At 41.3% G+C, this 25,079-nt stretch overlaps 1 long non-coding RNA gene across 1 annotated transcript in view; it reads left to right on the forward strand.

The window, feature by feature from the left end:
• LOC142286837 (uncharacterized) overlaps positions 1 to 8,404 on the forward strand; it is a 33,798-nt gene extending 25,394 nt beyond the window's left edge. Inside the window, exon 4 of the long non-coding RNA XR_012747913.1 lies at positions 7,895 to 8,404. This is a non-coding gene — a long non-coding RNA (uncharacterized LOC142286837). The remainder of the gene's footprint in view (positions 1 to 7,894) is intronic.
• Positions 8,405 to 25,079: the final 16,675 nt, after the last annotated feature.

The following is a 25,079-nucleotide window of genomic DNA, read 5'->3' on the forward strand; positions in this document are numbered from 1 at the left end:
GAGCAATAAAGTTACATAGTTACATAGGTTGAAAAAAGACCTAGGTCCATCTAGTTCAACTTTTGTTCACCAGTTCTACATTTTGTTCCTAAGTCACTTATAACCAACAATGTTGTTTGTACTGAGGAAATCATCCAGCCCTCTTTTAAAAAGCTGTTATAGTATTTGCCATTACTACCTCTTGTGGTAGGGCATTCCACACTCTGACTGCTCTAACTGTAAAGAACACTTTCCTATTTAGCTGCCGGAATTGCTTTTCTTCCACTCGCAGTGTATGCCCCCTGGACCTTAGTATTGTCTTTGGAAGAAATAAGTCATGTGCCAGTCCTTTATATTGACAACACATGTATTTATACTTAGAAATGAGATCTCTGAGATGTCTTTTTTCTAAGCTAAACATATCTAACTTTTTCAACCCGTCATCATATGGTAGGCCTTCCATTCCTTGTAGTAGTCTAGTTAGCAGCCTTTGAACTGACTCTAACTTTTGAATGTCCTTTTTAAAATGTGGAGCCCAAAACTGGATCCCATATTCTAGATGTGACCTTATAAATGATTTATAGAGGTGTAACAATTCGTTGGGATCACGAGGTCTAATCTCTCTTTTTATACACCCTAAAATCTTGTTTGCTTTAGCATCTGCTGCCTGACATGGAGTGCTGCTGCTCAGCTTATTTGTAATAAGAATACCCTAGTCCTAATCCTGTTCTGTAGTCCCGAGTTTACTTCCACTTAATGTATACACAGCTATAGGATTACTCCGTCCTAGGTGCATTACTCTACATTTATCAACATTAAATCCATTTGCCAAGTATCTGCCCATTCTGACATCTTATCCAGATATTTTTGTAATATTGTACTAAGTGTTGAGGCTCAGATCTTATTGGATACTTACTACAACAGGAATAGTCTCTGTGCAATATAATCCATGCCAGTTGTTAATTTAGCTTAGTCACATACAGTAGTGCTTACAGGTCAAATAGTTTGGTTTGTAGGTTGCTCAAATAGTCCATGATTTCTTGCCTTGAATTCACTCTTGATAGAAACTCCTGACTGGCAATGGTCCACAACCACTTGCAATATCCAGGGAAAGTTCAATCCATGAACACTAACACCAAGAGGTCCAAATTTACAGCACTGTAGAGCAGGTAAATGATGAAAGCAAAAATACACAGCTGCATCGTTGGATCTCAGGGTCACTACTATACTTGGAAGTTCCTTGAAACCTCAGATCCTCCTCACTGTTTTAACTAAGGCATATTTTGGAACTTTTGCAGATTGTTAGACATAGCTTTTGTCTTGCACTGCCACGAAAATTTGTTAATCACTGCCTCACTTTTTTTAGAAAGGTCTTGCCCCTTTACATCTATTATTCCCCACCGTTATGCCAGTCCCCTCTGAATCAGTGATTGGATGTGGGGGCATATTAAAACCTTCGGGAATAGCTGGTTTCAGTGAGGACACAGGCATTGTTATGGCAAGGTTGAGGAGACTCTCCAGGCTGTTTTTGGAAAGTGTGCAAGTATAACCTATGGTGAAGAGCACCTTTGCACTCTGTTCTCCACACTCATTGACCATCTCTGCAGCTTTCAATCTCACTCTGACCATAAAGGGCACAAAGCACAAATTTATACAACCTCCTGACCCCTTACAGCCTCATATTCACCTAGTTCCCCACTTATGACTCCCAGCTACCTTACAGTCCCTTTCTGACTCCCTACGGAACCTGCTATATGTTCGGGAGACCATAGAACTTAAACACATGGTATTCAGGGCTCATTTGAATTGAATTTCCAGGCTATATTTGAGCAAATCTGCCAAACTCGAAATTTGACAGTTTTTCTAATCTCTACTTATATGATTTCCAAAATAGAGCTTCATGTCAGTTGAAGGGGTACAGAGCCATAATAAAATAATGCATATTAACCCCTTTGTAATGGTAACATTTAACAGTTACATTTAATTAACATTTCTGAAGACATATTGCCATGCCCTCGGTTGTGGGGTCAGTCTCCTCTGGGCAGGGAGATTGATATTCTCCCCGCACCCCCATTCCTGCCTCTAATGCTGACTCGGTCGCTACTGTGTGGCATGTCACTCATCCTGTCTGCTGTGCTGAGCATTCCTCCGCCTCCTTCTCCTTCTAGAACCTGCGTTCTCTTAGCAGGTCCTCTGGGTGCACCGCACTCTGCAATAATTTAAAGGAGCAGTACACCTGTTTCTTGTTCTGTTAATTCTGATTGCAGGGTTTCTCCCTGCTTATAAGGCATCTTTTTCCTATGGGTGGTGCCTGGGCAATGTGCTCATCCCTTTAGAACATTGCTGTCGTTCAGGCCCTTTACTGCAGTGCTATTACGTACCCACCGGAGTCCGCTCCAGCGACTTCTACTTTGATCACCAGGTGATGCCGTGTCCCTGCCGTGGATAGTGCTGGTCATGGGAGAGGAGTCGATGCCAGCGGCGCGGGTGTGCACAGGCTCTGCTCATCCACTGTGCTGGGTTTCCTTGGGATCAGCAGTACCACTGGATGACTGTCGGTGGCGTGTGTCTTCCAGCTGAAGTACCACCATTGTTACAACTAATGGGAAGACACCTGTCTTGCTAAATTCTCCTAAAAAGGGGGATGAAAGCCCGTACTTACGAAGCGCTCACTGATATCCTAATCAGGCACGAATACTAAGATTCTTTATAGCAAGATACTATTTATTTTAATAGCACATGAATAGTCAATGGTACATAGGCATTAGAACTACTTTATAATCATAGAATCTTATACAATAACAGAAATATGCATCAACATTACCGTTTATGTTGTAGCAATCCTTTCTCATCGGAGGGACTCGATTAGTGATAAGGAAACAACATGGCAATTGCATCACAGGAACAGTGCGTCAACTTGAGCGTTCTGGAAATGTCCCTAATCCTTAAGCGAGTCCGGTGTATTTTTATAGGAAAACTTTGTACGTTGTGTTTTCTGAGTGGTTAATTGGTGACCAGCATGTGACAGCTGAGTCATGTTCATGTAACTTGACCACAAGCTGCTGTGGGCATCAGCAGCTTCCTGCACATTTTCTGCACATTTAGCCAGTTGACAACTGGCCGACCACAGTTTCCTGGAGATATTGCAAGGAGCCGTGAATTTTACATGCCAGCTTCCTTGCACCTGTTATCCACAAACCACAAGTTTCCTGACTGTGGAACTGTAAACATTACTTCCTCATTATCGTGGTTTGCTTAAGATCTGTCTGACACGTATTCTTTGGTCATAGTAAAAATGGGTCAGCCAGAGGACATCTCTCTCTGATACTGAATTATGGATAGATCAAATAATATCTGGGATCACTCCTATCTTTTGATTATGATCCCTATCTAATCACACTCATTTTTTCAGTCATATCACATTGGTATCACAATCGGTCCTTGATCCCAGGGATAATTTTCTATCATCAGTATTCCACTAGAGGAAGATCACTCGGAAAACACCATACCATGACAAAGAAATATCGTTTGCCACAAATTTTGTTTTCTTGGTTTGTTTAGATAAACGTTGAATCACAAATATAATCACTTTCACTACTTTGTACAGTATATTAAAACTAAAAGCAATATTATCTGAAAAGCTCCCTTGAATATCATGTGTTTTGGCATTTGCTCGATATTCAAAGGAATTATTACACATTAAATTTCCCGATATGTTACTACAAGTTTCACTAGTCTTATTTATGAACATATTGGCATAAGGCCATAACATATCATGAATTGTCATTTCCACTAAGCTGGGTTTAAAAGCATCTACAGTATTTATAGCTGTCCCAAAACTTATTTTTATATTCTCTATAGGGAGGAATCCTAGGTTAGTCAGTCCATTCTTGGTACCCAAATTCCTCCCTTAAAAGCCAGATATTGTAAATTGGTGATTGTTCCACTCAAATTGCCTTGCCACCATGGAAGATTGATCCATCCCACTACGGAAATGGGTACTGTAGTATTCTATAAACGAACATTTCGAGTGTCTTTATCAGCAAGATAATCAGAACAACTTTTCCACTTTAAAATTTCCTCCATCGATATTGGGATAGCCAGATAAGGGATACTGGTGGCTGTAACAGGAGAATGTGTGCAGATCCAGCAATCTGTGTTTTGACTACTGTTCAGCGCAGTAGTTAAAATGTGATGGTGCATCAGAAATTTATTCGCCATAGGTTCCTCCTGATGTAGACTTGTCCATCCAGCAACCAAAGAGGCAAACATCAAACACAGGAAATTCTCCATCTCATCACTATCGAGCTTTTCTCAGTAACCGATACCGTGGATTCCGCTTATTTACAACACCATCTGCAAATAGAGATACACTATTATTCTCGTAAATAACATTTTTCTTGTGGAGCATATTCTGTTGTGAATGTTAGTTATGCTTTGGCTGCTGGGAGGCTCCCTCTTGTGGCCAGGAATGGTTTGGACATAGACCAGGTGTGTTGAGCAATGGGCGTTTCCATTGCTAACTTTCTGCTTATTTAAATCCTGGTCTGATAGCAGGCTATGCCGGATGCCAGTTGTTCTTTGTATCACCAGCCTGCTTCATTCTGCTCCACACCACATCTTCCCCAGATAAGTGCTTGCTCTTTATTTATTGTTTGGTTCTTTTGCTCTTTTCTGGGTTTGTCACTTGCTGTGGTTGTTTTCAGTTTATTTGCTTGCAGGGATTTTCCCCTCAGTTGCTTGGCTGGGGAACTCCCTGCAGTTCTGTTTGGAGTATAGCTCCTTTGGGTCCATGTGTTTGTGGCTTGTTGAATTTGTTATGATTCTTGTTTTCTTTTCATTGGTATGACAAAAGCACCTGGTATAGGACGGAGTTCAGATCGTGCGATCTGAGGGCCTTTTTGTACTATCAGGAATTTGGAATTTTGCAGGGTTTTTCTCTGGCCACCATCAGTCCCTTTCCTGTCCTTTCCTATTTTAGTCAGTGGGGGCCTCACCTTTTGCTAATCCTGTCATCTGTGTATTGTGTTTTTCCTATATCACTGCAGTCTTTGAATGTGGGGGGCTTGCTATTCTTGTCTATTTTCTGAGACAGAGAGTTATTCATCTTTCCTTCCTTTAGGATAGTTAGTTCTCCGTCTGGGTTCGCGGTGCACAGGATGTTAGTTCACCCCTCGGCTACTTCTAGTTGTGATGGTTAGTAAGGGGATGACGGCCAGATTAGTTGCCAATGCTCTTGTTACCTTTTACCAATGATTTGTGGTGGTCTTCCATGGTTCCGTGTCATAACAATATTCCCACTTCTCCACTCCTGGTCTCATTATCAGGAGAGTACAATCTTTTCCGACCGCTATTACCTCTGTTTCTGAGGGCGATCCTTGGGGGTTTTGAATCCATATTTTTGCTCCTACATTTGTAGTATTAGAGGATACAAAACCTTTAGTACCCCATATTGTTAATTCTGTCGGGGCAGTTCCTTCTCTTATCTGAGACAAGTTTATTGGAATTATCAACATCTGAGCCACCTTCTGGTGTTTCACCAAGATCAAAGATTCATTTCCCAAATTTAGCATCAGTACCTTGATTTCTCCCTGATAATCTGCATATGTTACCCCTCCCACCACTATGGCTCCTTTAACACTAAACTAGAACGAGTGGCTATTTGACCATAATGATCCTTTGGTATCTGGCAACCCAATCCTGTTGAAATTGGTTTTACCTTACCTGGGGGTACCACGACAGTTTCCAATGTACTGAGGTCTAAACCTGCGGAATAAGGTGTCGCTCTTTCTGGTGTGCCCAAACAGCTGTACCTTGCAACCATGCCTCTTTTTTCCTTGTCAACTGTTGGACTGACTTGTCTGATGGCTGCTACTTTATCTGCTTCTGAATTAAACAAACGTTCAAGTGAGTTAGTAGGGACATGAGCATTGACATGAAATACAGTGGTCTTGGTAGATTGAATAATCTCTTCAATGTCTTGCCACACTTCCTTGCCCCAAATCTCTTTTCCATGAATTAACCATTTGTGTTTTTTCCATCCCATCATCCATATGGCTAATCCATTTGCTACTGACCAAGAATCGATATAAAGATGACACTCTTTTCCCTGTTCAAAAGATAATGCCAAGAATATGGCATAGAGTTCTGCATATTGGCTACTTTTGCCTTCCCCTTCTACTGACAGAAATTTTTCTAATCTGGGATTATATGCAACACTTTTCCACAACCTTTTCCCACTCACATAATGAGCCAATCCGTCTGTGAACCATGCATGTGTTTGTTGTGGTTCAGTTAAATCTTCATATGCTTTCCCCCACTTCACCGCGGATTCTTCCTTCAACAGTTGGGTATTACATTCCAGAACTGTTTTCTGGCCACCTAATTCTATCATCTTTTGTTCCATCTGGGAACCTTTCTTCTGCATCTTTAGATTACGCTCATGCATCTCGCGATATGCACTTGCCAAAATCCAGATGCGCCGTCCTAAAGACACTACATCACCTGCTTTCACAGGGAAACTACTGAGTACATTCACAACATCAGTAGACTCACTACCCTTGAGCTTATCCTGCCATTGTTCTGCCAATCCACAAGACACTACATCACCTGCTTTCACAGGGACACTACTGAGTACATTCACAACATCAGTAGACTCACTACCCTTGAGCTTATCCTGCCATTGTTCTGCCAATCCACAAGACACTACATCACCTGCTTTCACAGGGACACTACTGAGTACATTCACAACATCAGTAGACTCACTACCCTTGAGCATATCCTGCCATTGTTCTGCCAATCCACAATTGACCAATTCATGTGCTATAAGATTGTAGGGAGCCTCAGTCCAGCCGGGGATCTCCACAACAACCTCCTTAACATTATCCTTACGTTTTCTGAACATTTTGACACTATGCAAATAGATTGAAAAAATTTGGAAATTTGCCAAATATATGTTTTTAATTTCTAAATTACAAAAATGTGTTTAATTACTTCTTCTAGAAATAATCCTGCCGACTACGCCAATTTATGTCTTGCTAAATTCTCCTAAAAAGGGGGCTGAAAGCCCGTACTTACGAAGCGCTCACTGATATCCTAATCAGGCACGAATACTAAGATTCTTTATAGCAAGATACTAATTATTTTAATAGCACATGAATAGTCAATGGTACATAGGCATTAGAACTACTTTATAATCATAGAATCTTATGCAATAACAGAAATATGCATCAACATTACCGTTTACGTTGTAGCAATCCTTTCTCATTGGAGGGACTCAATTGGTGATAAGGAAACAACATGGCAATTGCATCACAGGAATAGTGCGTCCACTTGAGCGTCCTGGAAATGTCCCTAATCATTAAGCGAGTCTGGTGTATTTTTATAGGAAAACTTTGTATGTTGTGTTTTACACCCCACCCTTCTTATTTCCCCTCCTGTCTGCTGACCACTGCCAGAGAGAGTTCTATTCCTGGTTCCTGTTGTGCCCTGTTCTGTTTAGTTGTTCTGGTGTTCTGACTTCTGCTTGTTTCCTTACTACCCTTCTGCCTGCTGTTTATGTATCTCGCTGCCCGATCCGGATTTGACCTCTGCTTTGTGTTCTGTTTACGTCCTTGTCTGCCGATTCTGTCTCTGTTCTGCAATTCCTGGTTTCACCCTGCCTGACGACTACTCTCATCAGACTGCAGCCTTCCACAGGTAGTGATCACCTTGGGCCCTGTGTAATTCAAAATCCCTGTATAGGGGTTAAAGGGTTTCAGGGTTCTGGGGGTCCTGCTTGATGAGTGGCTTCCATCTATCCTGTCCATTACAGCCTGTCTGAGTATGTGGATCCATGCAGGCATTACAAGTGACCTGCACTTGCTGACTGTGCGCTGTTCTGCTGTGTAAGATACTTACTTCTTTGTCTCCACAGAATCTCCAGCAGCTGGTTCATCAGTCCTGGTCTCACTGCATGCCTCGGATTCAATGTCTGCCGTGTTTACCTCCGTGGTCATTCTGGAACCCTCAGGATTCTTTCAACGGATGGATCTGCTTTGGCAGGACGGTGCAGAGCATTCCAGATTCCTTCAACTACAGGATCTGCTTCCCTTGGATGGTGCAGATCATTCCCGGATTCTTTTCTCTGATTGAGCTGGCATTCCACAGTCTAGCTGGAACTCCTTCGGACTGTCTTACCTTCCGGGGCTATGCAGTGATTTTTCCCTGTATAGGGCTTCCCTCACCGGTTGCTCCTCCGGCGGTGCTTAGCATCATGACCCTTTTGAGCCCTCTCACCATCAGGTCTTGTTCACCATACTTTTAAATAAATCATCTTCTTTTTCCTCCAAGTTCTCTCCCGTCTCTTGCTGTATCGGGTAATCTGCTGCCACCATTCACCTGGTGGTCCAGCGAGTCCACAGTAACATCTCCACACTTCAGCGGCGTGACACATATAACAGATTTTCATGAATGTTTCTAGAAGAGAAATGCAAAGAGAATATCCTCTAACTGCTTCTCTAACAAAAACTGCAACTGCTTATTATTTAAAACTTGCAAGAAAATGTACTTATTAAGTTTACAAAATGAAGAAAATAAAAATAAATCCTTTTGCTTTTATTATTCACTTATACATTATATTTATTTACGTTATCATTTATTTCAAGTTTTTGTGTTACACAAACACATCAAAGTATCAACTTATGGTTTTGTTAAATCTAAGAATGCATTTTGTTGTATATCCCAATAGAAGCATAGATCTTGTTTTTCAAAGAACCAAACTGTTACACTTTAGTATCATGGGGTTCAAATTCAACCATGAAAGTCATCGCATTCTTCCTTTTGGTTAGTTTCCAATGACAAAAGCGAAGGATGTCTTGGGAAAACTACAAGCCTTAAAAGTGAGTGCTATTACACTCTTTGACGCGCAATGTCCCAGAGAAAATTGTTGATTGTATGATTGATTGTTTGTTCTATGTTACTTAAAAATGAGGGTTTTTTATCTTAAATTTTAATAACATTTTAAACAATGAGTCAATGAAATAAAATATTTAAGAAAAGAAAATGCCAAAAATAAAAACTAGATTTCATAATAATGCATTTTATTTTTTTGCAAATAATAGTAATTTTCAGCAAACTGAGGTTAAATAAAGGGTAACTCAAGGGTATTCAGACACAGGACTTGTTTTAGCACCCTGGATTCCCTACGGTTAAATGTGTGTGCAATCACAGAAATGCTTTTCACCTTTCCTCTTTTGCCTTCAGGGAAATTGTTGACACTTCAAAGAAACTGACCTTGAGGGGTTGTTGTTTTCACGTGTTTTGATGGCTGCACTTAAGCGACTGTTATTTTTAATAGATTTTTTGATTGATGAAATTGGATAGCTTTGCATTAATAGTTTTAAGCAACAACTTTAATAGATGTTCATTTGTAAAAGAATATGAAGCGAAACAATTAATAATCAAAATGATCAATGTAATCATTTGGTGGCCAGTATTGTTCAACATATTTACATCCTGACCATGTTCCAAGAGACACTTAAAATGGGCTGTCCAGTAACAATAAGCTACTACAAGGTATGAGCGTGGATGTTCAGATTTGCTGGGTTTGGATCAGCTGTAGATAAAAATTTGGTTCAATACCAGAACTTGACCCTGGACTTCAAACCCCATAGAAGTCAATGGAGACCCAAACATTTGGGTTGTAAAAGTAAATAAAGTAACAATTTTAAGAGTGCCACCACAGAGACTGTTATCAGGATTCCCCCACAGAGCGAAAATATTAAGAGTGCCCCCACAGAGACTGTTTTCAAAGGTCCCCTGCAGACCCAAAATTTTAAGAATTACAGAGTTCACTCACAGAGCCAAAATCTTAAGAGTGCCCTCATAAAGACTGTTAGAGTTTTTTCACAGAGCCAACATTTTAATAGTGGCGGAAGTGTATGAAAATGTGCGGTGTGTGGTGCGCTGCTGATCAAAAATGATAGGCAGTGACAATGAGGCTGATGAAAATAATTTATTAGTAATAAGTAAAATGACAATGGGAATAAAAGAACACCTCACCAGTCAGATGATCCCAGGTACCACGGAACCCAGGAGCAACAGACCAGAGAAGACAGAGCGAGACGGCCAGGCCCCAGACAGCTTCTGACACACGCGTGCACATGTATGCTGTAGATTGGACACTTCAAATGGGTAATGATAAAGAAGAAAAAGAACCAGCTCACCCTTTCAGGAGACTCCTTCCAGCCAGAACGGTGCACGGACTTAAAGTAGTTTGACCCCACTACCGTCAATTCAAGGAGAAAAATATCCAGCATCTTGTTCCACAAGACACTGCTATGATGCGTTTTTTAATACTAACATGGAACATGGAATTTTAATGTTTTCTGAATAAAAATCCAATTTTTTAAGCATACTGGAACTGGATGCTGGATATTTTTCTCCTTGACTATAAATGGGTAAGTATTCAGCGACTAGATCAAATGATTGACTGAATAGTATTGAGGAAAAAGCACCATATGGTGACTACCAGAAACACAGCATGACTAAAATCAAATCCCATGTATACCTTGGATATATTTTGTCTAATGTTAAACAAAAATAGACCACAATATTCGCATACACAAATATCAATAATTCATATATTATGCACATGCAACCATTAATGTAATAGGAAAAATTTTTTGTTTAGAAATATAACAATTATTTGAACTATAGTAAAAATGCGTCCATGTGAAAAGATGTTACCAGAGATTGCTATTAGCATCCATGGATAATATTGTGCATGCAAACAAAAATACCACGTCAATAGAATATATCAATAGAATATATTAATACCGCAGATACCTCACAATTAATCCATGTGAATGCACAATGCTATCTCGTGCTAATAAATACCCATACTAGGCCACATACCTAGGATTAATAATCCACTACTGATCATAATATATATATATATATATATATATATATATATATATATATATATATATATATACACACTGTATATGTATATATATATATATATATGTCCCTGATGAATATACAGGAGCACACACTCAGATGTTGTATTATGGAGATACAAAATATCTATATAATAAAAATGAATGCTTATACTTATGGACACATCCCACAGAAACATTACATATAGGAAATATACGGAAATTTATACATGCTCATATAAAATTAAAACAATAATAGAGAAGAGACAAATACATCACATAATTCATAATAGTAGGTCAAATGCTGATGGTCCAAGGTATAGTAATATAGCAGACAAATATATCCTTAATTTTGAATGGTAGGTAAAGAATCGGTGGTCCATATCATAAAGGTGCCATATTCATGCCAGTGGAAGGTGTCCCAGATAGAGAAACTATCATTCAATGCCTCATTCTATTGTATAAGTAAAAAAAGAAGAAAAAAGAAAATTAAAAACAGTCACAAGGTCCTGACAGTACGTCTAGAGATTATATTTAGAATTATCTACGGATACCATGTGGCATCACATACATCCATACTGGATGCGAAAAAGGACATAATTCAATGTGTCAGCTAGCTAAACTCGAAGCCTATCATAGAAAAGAGGCAAAGCTAATATTGTCATTGAGGCAAGATGGATACACTGTCTTCAGCGTATATACCTGGTCTCAAGCTGATCCAGTCATCTGCTCACATCTCCGCCACTAATCCCTAGATCAATCTGATTAATGCCAAAAACTCCAAAAAGGGCACTATTTGAGCCATGATATAGAGGGAAGTGTTTGGGGATGGTCTTCACCATGGTGACATCCGCCTGGCTGGGTGCTGCCTCAATCCCCAACACATGTTCACATACTTGCACCATCAACTGGTGCGTGGTTAACCCCACATACATTTTTGAGCAGGGACATGTAGCGTAGTAGATAACCGATTTCGTGCTACATGTGATTCAGTTTTTAATTTGATAGGTCTTAATGCCTATAGAATCAGTGAAGGTGCTTGCGTGACATATCTTGGGGCAGGCGACACGCCCCCCACATGGAGAACAACCATGCTCCATATCAGACTTAATTGTTCCCAAAAAGGTTCTGTCCTCCTTATAAGCATAATGATGGCTGTGCACCAACAAATCACGAAGGCTTTCCCTTGGTGGATTTTCATTTTCGGTTTAGTTTGTAGCACCTTCTTTAAGACAGGGTTGGCCAACAAAATTGGCCAAGCTTTTTTCAGGCAAAACCTCACAGTGTTGAACTCAGAAATGTAGTTGGTGATAAAGCAGACCTGATCGGTAGGTGCAGGAATAGTGTTTTTACACAGCAATGTGTTACGTGGAGAATGTTTGGCATGGTGATAGGCCCTTTTAATCATTCTCCTGTAGTATCCTTGTTCCCTGAACCTACCCATCAGGTCCACTGCCTTCTGTTCAAAATCCACATCCATCGAGCAAATCCTGTGCAGACGGAACTGTCCAATAGGTATGGACTGGATCATGAATCCTGGGTGTGTCGACGAGGTATGGAAAAGTGCATTAGTAGATGTCGGCGTATGGAAGTGGTCAGTCTGCAGTACATCGTCACTATCTTTTCCAATCAGCACATCCAGGAACTCTGTTAGTCAGATCATTGGTATGTGATATGTATCTTGCGTCCACTAGAGTTAACCTGTCGCATAAAAATATGAAGATCATCATCAACCGACCCCTGACAGATCAGCTAAATGTCATCAATGTACTGCGTCCAAGAGAGTACGTGGTCCATCGACGACCCCTGATCCGACGTGGTCCCTCTCCCACAGCCTTAGGAACAAATTTGCATATGATGGGGCAAAAGAAGCCCCCATTGCGGTGCTCTGGAGCTGTAGGTAGAAGGACCCCTTAAAAATAAAAAAATATATAAGTAAGAGAGAACTCCAGTAGACGCAACACCAATTCATTGATGTTGGGTGGGTTAGTGGTGGTACCCAAGAAGAATTTAGTGGCACAGAGACAATCACTGTGTGCAATGTTGGTATACAGGGAATCCATTTACTCTGTAACCAACAATGTGTCCCCGCCAACTTGTAGCCCATCCACCTTCTTCAGGAATTCACTTGTGTTCTTAATATAGGAAGGCAGACACTCGACCAAAGGTTGCAGAATCGAGTCAATCTAGCGATTGACTTTCTCAAGAAAGTTACCCCACCCAGAGATGACAGGTCTACCTGGGGGGTCTTGGCGTTCTTATGAATCTTCGGTAGAAGATATAGAGTTGCAATGGTGGGTTCTGTTACCTGTAGTATGAAGCCAGCTCTTTGGTGATAACATCGCCATCTTTCGCCACTCCCAATATTTTTTATAACTGTGTCATATAAGATGACAGAGGATTATACGTTAATTTTTTTTATAGCACACCTCATTATTAAGCTGGCGAAAAGCTTCCTTTTCATATAGGGAAGTTGGCCAGATGAAAATATTACCACCTCTATAATATCATAATGGCGGTGCATGCAGATTGGTGCCCCTGGATATTTAAGCCTCCCTTCATGCCTTGCAAACCATGCCCCATGACAAAGGTAAGCTCTATTACTGAAACACGCATGGCTATGGCTTCTGCGACCTGTCTCCTTATACTGCGCACCCAGCATCTGACCCTCCAATGTAAGTGCATCTTTGAACTTTGATATTTTTATATGACACTCCATGCATGGCTGTTTTCAGGGGCCTCTCTTTTGCGTCTCAAGTAAGTGAATGCGAGTAGCATTGCAACTACATGGACGGTGGGTCAGCCATATCTTGTGGTGTTTCGGCAGTACTACATCTCTTATATTGAGTTGGTGACAGATTGTGGTGATTTTATAGTACTACACCTCCCAAATTTCATTATACAGGTTGGGCCATAAGTATGGATACACCCTGATAAAAAAAAGAGTAAAGTTGAAATCAAAATGGAGGCTTTGCAATTGGCCGCCATGGGCGTCACCCGGGCTCAAATGTTTTGCCCCTCCCATGTACTAATATGTCACAAACGGTAAGGTGATATCAGCAACCACTTCCATTTTATCAGGGTGTATCCATACTTATGGCCCACCCTGTATTATCGATTTACTTGTATGATGGGTCCTGGTTTCTTTTTTTTTTTTAATCCTATCTGCTCAATGTTGTATTTTTTTCACCCAGTATTATTCATATTATGGTTTGTCAATAAACTTTATATCTTTGCAGTGATATGGGCATTTGATCGTTCTTTTTTCTTTTCCTACAAATCTGAACACAGACCCTACACATTATTCTGCTTAAAAAGTTGCAGTTCGAGTCAACTGTATGATAAAAAATGCAATAAAATTAATGGCACCTTTCTATGCTAGCAAAATACTTTTGTATATCTGCCAAGTGCTTCATAGGTTGGGACTTTCCACTATCTCATTACTAGTAAATTCTATGTTGGACAAACAAACACTGACCTATAAGAATTATGTTGTCTCAGCAGTTTTTTTGTCTATTAGGATGATACATTGACACTGTTTATAGTTATGTTCTGTCTCAATTGTCACGGTGAACAATATTAATATTAATGGAGTTGTATTATGCTGAAAACCTTTAAGAATTGGGTCATAAATTCAGGGTCAGCATTCCTTCTTTTTTACCAAGAGAAACAAAAAAGATGACCACAGCTAACATGTAAGCTACAGGAAACTGTAAATACATTTTATCATTAGGGTGGCCATTTTGGCATACAGAAAGTAGTGAATTGAGCCAGAACGTTTATGACGCAGCATCAACATTATATTTAAATGAACAAGGAAACCCTGCACAAGTTTACAGCAAACTTCACATCAATGTTATTTTTGCATCATTATGGCCTCGCAATAAATGAATCATCAATGATATCACGAAGGAGGCCACAGGTCATCATACAGAATCTGATGACTTAAAAATGTTTTTTGTAGTTTTATTTTTGTATGTCATGGAATTGTAAGGCTGTGTTCACATACTCCATAATGATTTGTTTTGTAATGGATGCATTGAATGTAAAATAACGGATTCACTAACGGATTGTACAAATGGATCACCTTTTCTAACTGATCTGTTAGCAGATCTGTTATCATAGTCAATGAAATCAAGAACGGACCCGTTATAATTTTACATAGCTAGCTAGATAGAGATAGACAGATAGACGGACGGACAAACATACAGACAGACAGATACCTAGATAGATAGATAGATGTGTAGCACATATATAATGTCACACCCCTGTATATTCTAAGCTTGCAGACACCCCATTACTAATGCAGTAGTTGAAGAAAAGAACTTGTTAAATAAAAAAAAAAAAAAAAAATTGAAAAAAAAACTATCTAATGTAATCCATAACGATGTCCCACGACGTTCCCCAAAAGCAAACCTGAAAGACATAAAAAAAAGAAAATTAGTAAAAAAAAAGAGAGACAAGAGACACCCTCTTTTACCAATTTATTTCCCTGGCAAATACCTAATTTACGTATGGCTTAATCTAATTAGGGGGTCCCATGACGATCCTATACTCATTGTCCCAGTCCATGAAAAACTGGGACAACGGCAATGGGTATTGAACTGAGCTACCCTCATAACTTCACTGTTCAAGATGCCTGCGGCTGTTCACACATTGCTGTGTGAGCCACTGTGGGAACCTAGGCTGACCTCATGAGTAGAGTTGAGCGCGGTTCGTGGTTCGTGGTTCTCCAGTTCGCGGCTCGAGTGATTTTTGGGCTGTTCGAGATCGAACTAGAACTCGAGCTTTTTGCTAAAAGCTCGATAGTTCTAGATACGTTCGAGAACGGTTCTAGCAGCAAAAAGCAGGGCTTTTTACAGCTACAGTGAGCAGGAGCCATCGCTGGCAGCCTGCCACAAGCTGGTAACCAAGATAAACATCGGGTATCCAAGCAAAGCGCTTTGGTTAGTAACCCGATGTTTATCTTAGTTACGTGCAGGAAGCCCACACTTTCCCGCTCAGCTCGCTCCACCCCCTCCTGCCCGCGGCATGTACACATACATACACATACACAAACACACACACACACACACATCCACCCCCCCCCCCCCCCGCCCGCCCGCCCGCCCGCCCGCCCGCCCGCCCGCTCGCTCGCTCGCTCGCTCGGCTTACCTGCGGTGATGAAGTCCCGCCATCCCGACCTCAGCGCTGTCACTGTCCTCCATGGCCGCCGCTTGTCACATCACCTCTCGCTTCCGACCCGAGACTGACACTGGCGGTGACGTCACGGACCTCTCGCGATACTTGATGTGAAGGCGCCGGTCATTGACCTCAGTGACAGGGGCTGTCAGTGTGCTGGAGATCAGCGCAGGTAATGTACCTCACTGACAGCAGCACTTCTCATGCCCTGCAGTGACCTGGGCTGACCCATTGATGTTAGCTCAGGTCACTGCATTGCTCTCCCAGCCAATGGGGAACATCCTGCTCTTCATTGACTGGGACAGTGTGGATCGTCATGGCAACCCCTTGGATTACACCAGACCTGGATTTGTTTTTCAATCTAATAAATTGGTTAAAGAGGGAATGTTTTGGGGAGTGTTTTTTCAAATAAAAATGTGTTTGTCGTGTATTTTTTTTTATTACTGACTGGGTTGGTGATGTCGGGTATCTGATAGACGCCTGACCTCACCAACCCCAGGGCTTGATGCCAGGTGACATTACACATCTGGTATTAACCCCAAATATTACCCCGTTTGCCACCGCACCAGGGCGCGGGATGAGCTGGGGCGAAGCACCAGGATTGGCGCATCTAATGGATGCGCCACTTCTGGGGCGGCTGCGGCCTGCTATTTTTAGGCTGGGGAGATTCCAATAACCATGGACCTCCCTAGTCTGAGAATATCAGGCCCCAGCTGTCTGCTTTACCTTGGCTGGTGATCCAATTTTGGGGGACCCCTACGTGGTTTTTTTTTTTAATTATTTATTTAATTTAAAATAACAGCGTGGGGTGCCCTCAGTTTTGGATTACCAGCCAAGGTGAGGTTGCCAGCTGTGGTCTGCAGGCTGCAGCCGTCTGCTTTACCCTAGCTGGCTACAAAACTAGGGGGAACCCTATGTCATTTTTTTTTTCATTTTTTTGGCTAAATACAAAGCTAAGCACCCCTTAGTGCCACATGAAAGGTACCAAAGGGTGTTCCACTTTTTCTCCATTTTTTTCTCCACTTTCTCTCCACTTTTTCTCCACTTTTTCTCCATTTTTTTCTCCACTTATTCTCCACTTTTTCTCCTCCTATGCTCCACTTTTTCTCCACTTTTTCTCCACTTTTTCTCCTCTTAATCTCCACTTTTTCTCCACTTTTTCTCCACTTTTTCTCCACTTTTTCTCCACTTTTTTCTCCACTTTTTCTCCACTTTTTCTCCTCTTATGCTCCACTTTTTCTCCACTTTTTCTCCACTTTTTCTCCACTTTTTCTCCTCTTATGCTCCACTTTTTCTCCACTTTTTCTCCACTTTTTCTCCTCTTATGCTCCACTTTTTCTCCACTTTTTCTCCACTTTTTCTCCACTTTTTCTCCTCTTATGCTCCACTTTTTCTCCACTTTTTCTCCACTTTTTCTCCTCTTATGCTCCACTTTTTCTCCACTTTTTCTCCACTTTTTTCTCCACTTTTTCTCCTCTTATGCTCCACTTTTTCTCCACTTTTTCTCCACTTTTTTCTCCACTTTTTCTCCTCTTATGCTCCACTTTTTCTCCACTTTTTCTCCACTTTTTCTCCTCTTATGCTCCACTTTTTCTCCACTTTTTCTCCACTTTTTCTCCATTTTTTTCTCCACTTATTCTCCACTTTTTCTCCTCTTATTCTCCACTTTTTCTCCACTTTTTCTCCACTTTTTCTCCTCTTATTCTCCTCTTATTCTCCACTTTTTCTCCACTTTTTCTCCACTTTTTCTCCTCTTATTCTCCACTTTTTCTCCACTTTTTCTCCACTTTATCTCCATTTTTTTCTCCACTTTCTCCACTTTTTCTCCACTTTTTTCTCCACTTTTTCTCCTCTTATGCTCCACTTTTTCTCCTCTTAATCTCCACTTTTTCTCCACTTTTTCTCCACTTTTTCTCCACTTTTTTCTCCACTTTTTCTCCTCTTATGCTCCACTTTTTCTCCACTTTTTCTCCACTTTTTCTCCACTTTTTCTCCTCTTAATCTCCACTTTTTCTCCTCTTATGCTCCACTTTTTCTCCACTTTTTCTCCACTTTTTCTCCTCCTATGCTCCACTTTTTCTCCACTTTTTCTCCTCTTAATCTCCACTTTTTCTCCTCTTATGCTCCACTTTTTCTCCACTTTTTCTCCACTTTTTCTCCTCTTATGCTCCACTTTTTCTCCACTTTTTCTCCTCTTATGCTCCACTTTTTCTCCACTTTTTTCTCCACTTTTTTCTCCACTTTTTCTCCTCTTATGCTCCACTTTTTCTCCACTTTTTCTCCACTTTTTCTCCTCTTATGCTCCACTTTTTCTCCACTTTTTCTCCACTTTTTCTCCATTTTTTTCTCCACTTATTCTCCACTTTTTCTCCACTTTTTCTCCACTTTTTCTCCACTTTTTCTCCTCTTAATCTCCACTTTTTCTCCTCTTATGCTCCACTTTTTCTCCACTTTTTCTCCACTTTTTCTCCTCTTATGCTCCACTTTTTCTCCACTTTTTCTCCTCTTAATCTCCACTTTTTCTCCTCTTATGCTCCACTTTTTCTCCACTTTTTCTCCACTTTTTCTCCTCTTATGCTCCACTTTTTCTCCACTTTTTCTCCTCTTATGCTCCACTTTTTCTCCACTTTTTCTCCACTTTTTTCTCCACTTTTTCTCCTCTTATGCTCCACTTTTTCTCCACTTTTTCTCCACTTTTTCTCCTCTTATGCTCCACTTTTTCTCCACTTTTTCTCCATTTTTTTCTCCACTTATTCTCCACTTTTTCTCCTCTTATTCTCCACTTTTTCTCCACTTTTTCTCCACTTTTTCTCCTCTTATTCTCCACTTTTTCTCCACTTTTTCTCCACTTTATCTCCATTTTTTTCTCCACTTTCTCCACTTTTTCTCCACTTTTTTCTCCACTTTTTCTCCTCTTATGCTCCACTTTTTCTCCACTTTTTTCTCCACTTTTTCTCCTCTTATGCTCCACTTTTTCTCCACTTTTTCTCCTCTTATTCTCCACTTTTTCTCCACTTTTTCTCCACTTTATCTCCATTTTTTTCTCCACTTTCTCCACTTTTTCTCCACTTTTTTCTCCACTTTTTCTCCTCTTATGCTCCACTTTTTCTCCTCTTAATCTCCACTTTTTCTCCACTTTTTCTCCACTTTTTCTCCACTTTTTTCTCCACTTTTTCTCCTCTTATGCTCCACTTTTTCTCCACTTTTTCTCCACTTTTTCTCCTCTTAATCTCCACTTTTTCTCCTCTTATGCTCCACTTTTTCTCCACTTTTTCTCCACTTTTTCTCCTCTTATGCTCCACTTTTTCTCCACTTTTTCTCCTCTTAATCTCCACTTTTTCTCCTCTTATGCTCCACTTTTTCTCCACTTTTTCTCCACTTTTTCTCCTCTTATGCTCCACTTTTTCTCCACTTTTTCTCCACTTTTTCTCCTCTTATGCTCCACTTTTTCTCCACTTTTTTCTCCACTTTTTCTCCTCTTATGCTCCACTTTTTCTCCACTTTTTCTCCACTTATGCTCCACTTTTTCTCCACTTTTTCTCCACTTTTTTCTCCACTTTTTCTCCTCTTAATCTCCACTTTTTCTCCACTTTTTCTCCACTTTTTCTCCTCTTATGTTCCACTTATTCTCCACTTTTTCTCCACTTTTTCTCTACTTTTTCTATGGTCGGTCTACCCATTAGCTCTGCCATGCATAGTGTAGCTCTACACCTACTGCACATGTTACTTTATGATTGACATCTCTTTCGTACCAGAGCTGTCTAAGTCTACTCTGACCCCATATTTGTCATTACTATATTGTCCTTGTACTGTATTATGACATTTGTATCATGTGTTTCATTTCTTGCTGTGTTGCAATTTTTTTGCTGCATCCCAATTGTACCTCTACATTGTTCGAGTTTATGTTATTGTTCTCTCACTCTTATGTGATACTGATTATTGTCATTTTTCATGATTACATGCAGATAAGTCCAATCTGACGAAGGCTCAGGCCGAAACGTCATTTGTAACTTGTTTTGGACAAAAACATATATGCTTATGAAAAAAAAATTTTCTTAATACGGACCAATAAAGAGTGATTTTGCATTACTATCCGTTGTGACTTACTGACTTAGTCTGGGAGATATAGAGTGCCGAGGTTACTCACTAATTTTATCTATTATTACCTCTGAGCACCTATATACCAGTGAGCAGAGCTTCCTCTACAGTAGTTCTCCTGATTAGGCATGCCCTTACCTCATGAGCAGGGCATTGCAGCTTTGGTAGCAACCATTACGACATGGACTCTGCTGCTGTGGACCCGGGGAGAGTGAGTGCAGATTCATTGCACCCACACTCCTCACATGAAGGGTCCGCACTCCTAGAAAATGGGGGATACGTTCCCTGAGTGTCTCCCCCCCCATATTCTAGACGGTCCAGAGTCGTCGTGGGACCCCTTTATTTTTTTTCTTACAATAAATTGGTGAAAGAGGAAATGTTTTGGGGACTGTTTTTTCAAATAAATTTCTTTTGTCGATTTTTTGTTTTTGTTAGTACTGACAGTTTATGATGTTGGGTATCTAATAGACGCCATGACATCACAAACTGCTGGGCTTGATCTCAGGTGACTTTACAGCTAGTATCAACCCGATTTATTACCCCGTTTGCCACTGCACCAGGGCACGGGATGAGCTGGGGTGAAGCGCCAGGATTGGCGCATCTAGTGGATGCGCCACGTCTGGGGTGCCTGCGGCCTGCTATTTTTAGGCTGTGAAGGCCCAATAACTATGGACCTTCCCACCCTGAGAATACCAGACCACAGCTGTCCGCTTTACCTTGGCTGGTGATCCAATTTGGGGGGTCCCCTACTTTTATTGTGTAATTATTAATATTTATAAAATAATTATAAAAAAGAGCCTGAGGGGACCTCCACATTGGATCCCCAACCACGGTAAAGCTGCCAGCTGTGGTTTTCAGGCTACAGCCGTCTGCTTTACCCTAGCTGGCTATCAAAAATGGGGGGACCCAACGTAATTTTTTTTTTTTAACTATTTTTTAAATAGAAAAAATTAATGGGCTTCCCTGTATTTTGATTGCCAACCAAGGTAACGGCAGGCAGATGGGGGTGGCAACCCATAGCTGTCTGCTTTATCTGCGCTGAGAATCAAAAATACCGCGGAGCGCTACGTCATTTTTTTAAAGATTTATTTTTACAGCACTGTGATGTCCAGCAATCAAAATACAGGGAAGCCCATTTTATTTTTAGTTATTTAAATAAATAATTAAAAAAAATATATGTTAGCTCCCACTGCATTTTTTGTATTGCTAGCTAAGGGTAATCCAAGCAGCTACTGGCTGCTAACCCCCACTGCTTGGTGTTACCTTCACTGGCAATGGAAAATCCAGGGAAGCATTTTTTTTTTTTTTTGCCAAAAAGCTATAAAAAAAGGACGTGAGCTTCGCCATATTTTTGTATGCTAGCCAGGTATAGCAGGCAGGTGCTGGAAGAGTTGGATACAGCGCCAGAAGATGGCGCTTCTATGAAAATGCCATTTTCTGAGGCGGCTGCAGACTGCAAATCGCAGCAGTGGGGCCCAGAAAGCTCAGGCCAACCTGTGCTGCGGATTCCAATCCCCAGCTGCCTAGTTGTACCTGGCTGGACACAAAAATGGGGCAAAGCCTACGTCATTTGTTTTCTAATTATTTCATGAAATTCATGAAATAATAAAAAAAGGGCTTCCCTTTATTTTTGGTTCCCAGCCGGGTACAAATAGGCAACTGGGGGTTGGGGGCAGCCGTACCTGCCTGCTGTACCTGGCTAGCATACAAAAATATGGCGAAGCCACATAATTTTTTCAGGGGGCAAAAAACTTCTGCATACAGTCCTGGATGGAGTATGCTGAGCCTTGTAGTTCTGCAGCTGCTGTCTGTCTGTATGGAGAAGAGCAGACAGCAGCTGCAGAACTACAAGGCTCAGCATACTCCATCCAGGACTGCATGCAGAAGTTTTTTGCCCACCAAAAAAATGACGTGGGCTTCGCCATATTTTTGTATGCTAGCCAGGTACAGCTGGCAGCCACGGGCTGCCTCCAACCCCCAGTTGCCTATTTGTACCCGGCTGGGAACCAAAAATATAGGGAAGCCCGTTTTTTTTTAATTATTTCACTTATTTCATGAAATAATTAAAAAACAAATGACGTGGGCTTCGCCCTATTTTTGTGTCCAGCCGGGTACAACTAGGCAGCTGGGGATTGGAATCCGCAGCACAGGTTAGCCCGAGGTTTGTGGGCGCCTCTGCTGCGGATTTCAGTCCGCAGCCGTCCCAGAAAATGGCGCTCTCATAGAAGCGCCATCATCTGGCGCTGTATCCAACTCTTCCAACAGCCCTGGAGCCGGGTGGCTTGTTGGGTAATCATGAGTTAATACTGGCTTTGTTTTACCAGCCAGTATTAAGCCAGAGATTCTTAATGTCAGGCACGTTTGACCCGGCCATTAAGAATCTCCAATAAAGGGTTAAAAAAAGACACCACACAGAGAAAAAATACTTTAATAGAAATAAATACACAGACACATTAGAGACTCCATCTTTATTACCCCTGTCAGCCCTCCACGATCCTGCTCTTCTGTCTTCTTTCTTTCTAGTGTAGTAGTAGTGACGATTGTAGTGAGGGGCATCACTTGGGGCTGGGGAACCTCCATCCTAACTACAATGCTCACTACAATCGGGAAGCAGCGTGCAGCCTTCACTCCGTGAGTGATCACTGCTGGCTGCTAGCGGTAACAGCGGTAACGCTGACAGACGCGTTACCATAGCAACGGTGCTCCCGGAGCCGCGGTTAGCGGTGACGTCACCGCTAACTGCGTTGCTATGGCAACGGTGATCTCCGTTAATGACCGGCTGTGTCAGCCGGTCCCTAACGGAACGGGGAGTCGACCGTGTGCTAGAGCATGTCGCCGGTACACGGCGATACACATATGTGCACCGTGTACCGGAGAGATGCACTCGCAGGTCCTACATGACGTGTCATAGTCATGTGACCAGTCTGTAGCCAATGAGATAATAGCCACGTGACTGGTCACATGGCTATTTTGACGTCACGATAGGTCCTGCTTCTCTGCTGGCAGTGCAGGTCACCGGGAGGATTCAGCGATCATCGGATGGAATAGCGGCAGGAGACAGAGTGCAGAAGGGATCGCGAGGACCGGTAAGTGTTATGGCAATGTTTATTAACTGTTTGTGTACATTTATAATGCATTTTTATGTGTTTGTGATTGCCTCCCATTATAGCCTATTGGTTCTAGTTCGGTTCGTCGAACGTTCGACGAGCCGAACTCGAGCCAGACCCCCCGTTCGGCGAACCGCCTCGAGCCGAACCGGGACCGGTTCGCTCATCTCTACTCATGAGGTTATCTCAGATCACGGCAGTGTTTCTCACAGCAGTGTGTGAGACTACCGTTACTGCTCTCTTAGCCAATGGAACATTTTGTTCTTCATTGACTGGGACAGCAAGTATGGGACTGTTTAGGGAACCTCTTATTGGATTATGGTGGACCCGGATGAGGGAATTGCCAGGGAAATAAATTGATGAGTGAGGGTGTCTCTTGTCTTTTTTTTGACTAATTTTCTCTTTTTATGTCTTTCAGGTTTGCTTTTCGAGACTGTTGTGGGACATCACTATGGATTACGCTGGACATTTATTTACCAAAAATGTGTAATAAATTGTTGATCGAAGGCTCTAATGGGGCCTGTTTGTCCAAATAAAATTTAGTGTTCTTTTTCCACTAATGTATTATTAATAGGAGTGTCTGCTAAACACACACAAATTACTAATAAAAGGGCTTGATGCCAGCTGGCAATTCACAGCTGGCAACAACTCCATGTAATACCCCATTTGCCTCTGTATCAGGGCAATGAGCCGAGGTGAAGCCCAAGGATTGCCGCATCTAATCTAATGGATGTGCAACTTTTGGGGCAGCTGCAGCCTGCAATTTTTAGGCTCAAGAGGGTCCAATAACCATGGGCCTCCCTAGCCTGAGAATACCACACCTCAGCTGTCTGCTTTACCTCAGCTGGTGATTCAATTTGGTGGAACCCTAGAGGTTTTGCTTAATTGTTTATTTAATTTGAAATAAATAATTTAAAGCAACAGCGTGGGGTCACCTCTGTTTTGGATTGCCAGCCAAGGTAAAGATGCCAGGTGTGGTCTCCAGGTTGCAGCTGTTTGCTTCACCTTAGCTGGCTACCAAAAATAAGGGAGACCCCACATTATTTCTTTTTAAATTTTTGCATTTGGGGCTAAAAGCAAGGCTAAACACTCTTTAGTGCCACATGAAAGGCACTAAAGTGTGCAAGCTTACAATATGCAGGTGGTAGATTCTATACAGTATGTGTTGCACATCTATCAATCCATATATCTATCTATTATCTATCTATATTAGCCTATCCTATTATATTATGTTCTAATCTATTTTATTTTAATCTAGCTAGCATTTATGAAAAATGGATCAGTTAAAACAATGAGAATCTATGGGCAACGGATCCGTAAACTGGATCTGTTACCCATAGACTCCCATTATGCTTTAACAGATCTGTTAGTGATCCTATATGGATCCACACAAGAAAAGTTTCGCTCGCAGGACTTTTCGTCTGTCAGAAACTGATGGATTGAACCTAATGGATGATAAGTTTAGACTAATCTGTTAACGAATTTGTCATCGCTATAGTCAGTGGATCTGTTAATGGATCAATTTTTGCATTTTCCAAATACTATTCATTGATTTGATTTAACTGGAAATGACTGCCCCCCACAGTAGCATTTCATGGCTTCAGCTAATTGTGGGTATTTGTACCTGCAGATTTTTTTCTTATTCAGACATCATGCCAAAAAATACAATGGTCTCAATGGCTTCCTTTACATTTAAACTTGTGAGCGATGACTGCTAATGGTTACTGTAATTGCTCATGGTGCGCCTCTATGACTCGAAAGCCAGCGGCTCCTGGGATGAATAAAGTTCCTT

This window comes from Anomaloglossus baeobatrachus, chromosome 2 (assembly GCF_048569485.1).
Source record: "Anomaloglossus baeobatrachus isolate aAnoBae1 chromosome 2, aAnoBae1.hap1, whole genome shotgun sequence".
NCBI classification, from domain to species: Eukaryota; Metazoa; Chordata; class Amphibia; order Anura; family Aromobatidae; genus Anomaloglossus; species Anomaloglossus baeobatrachus.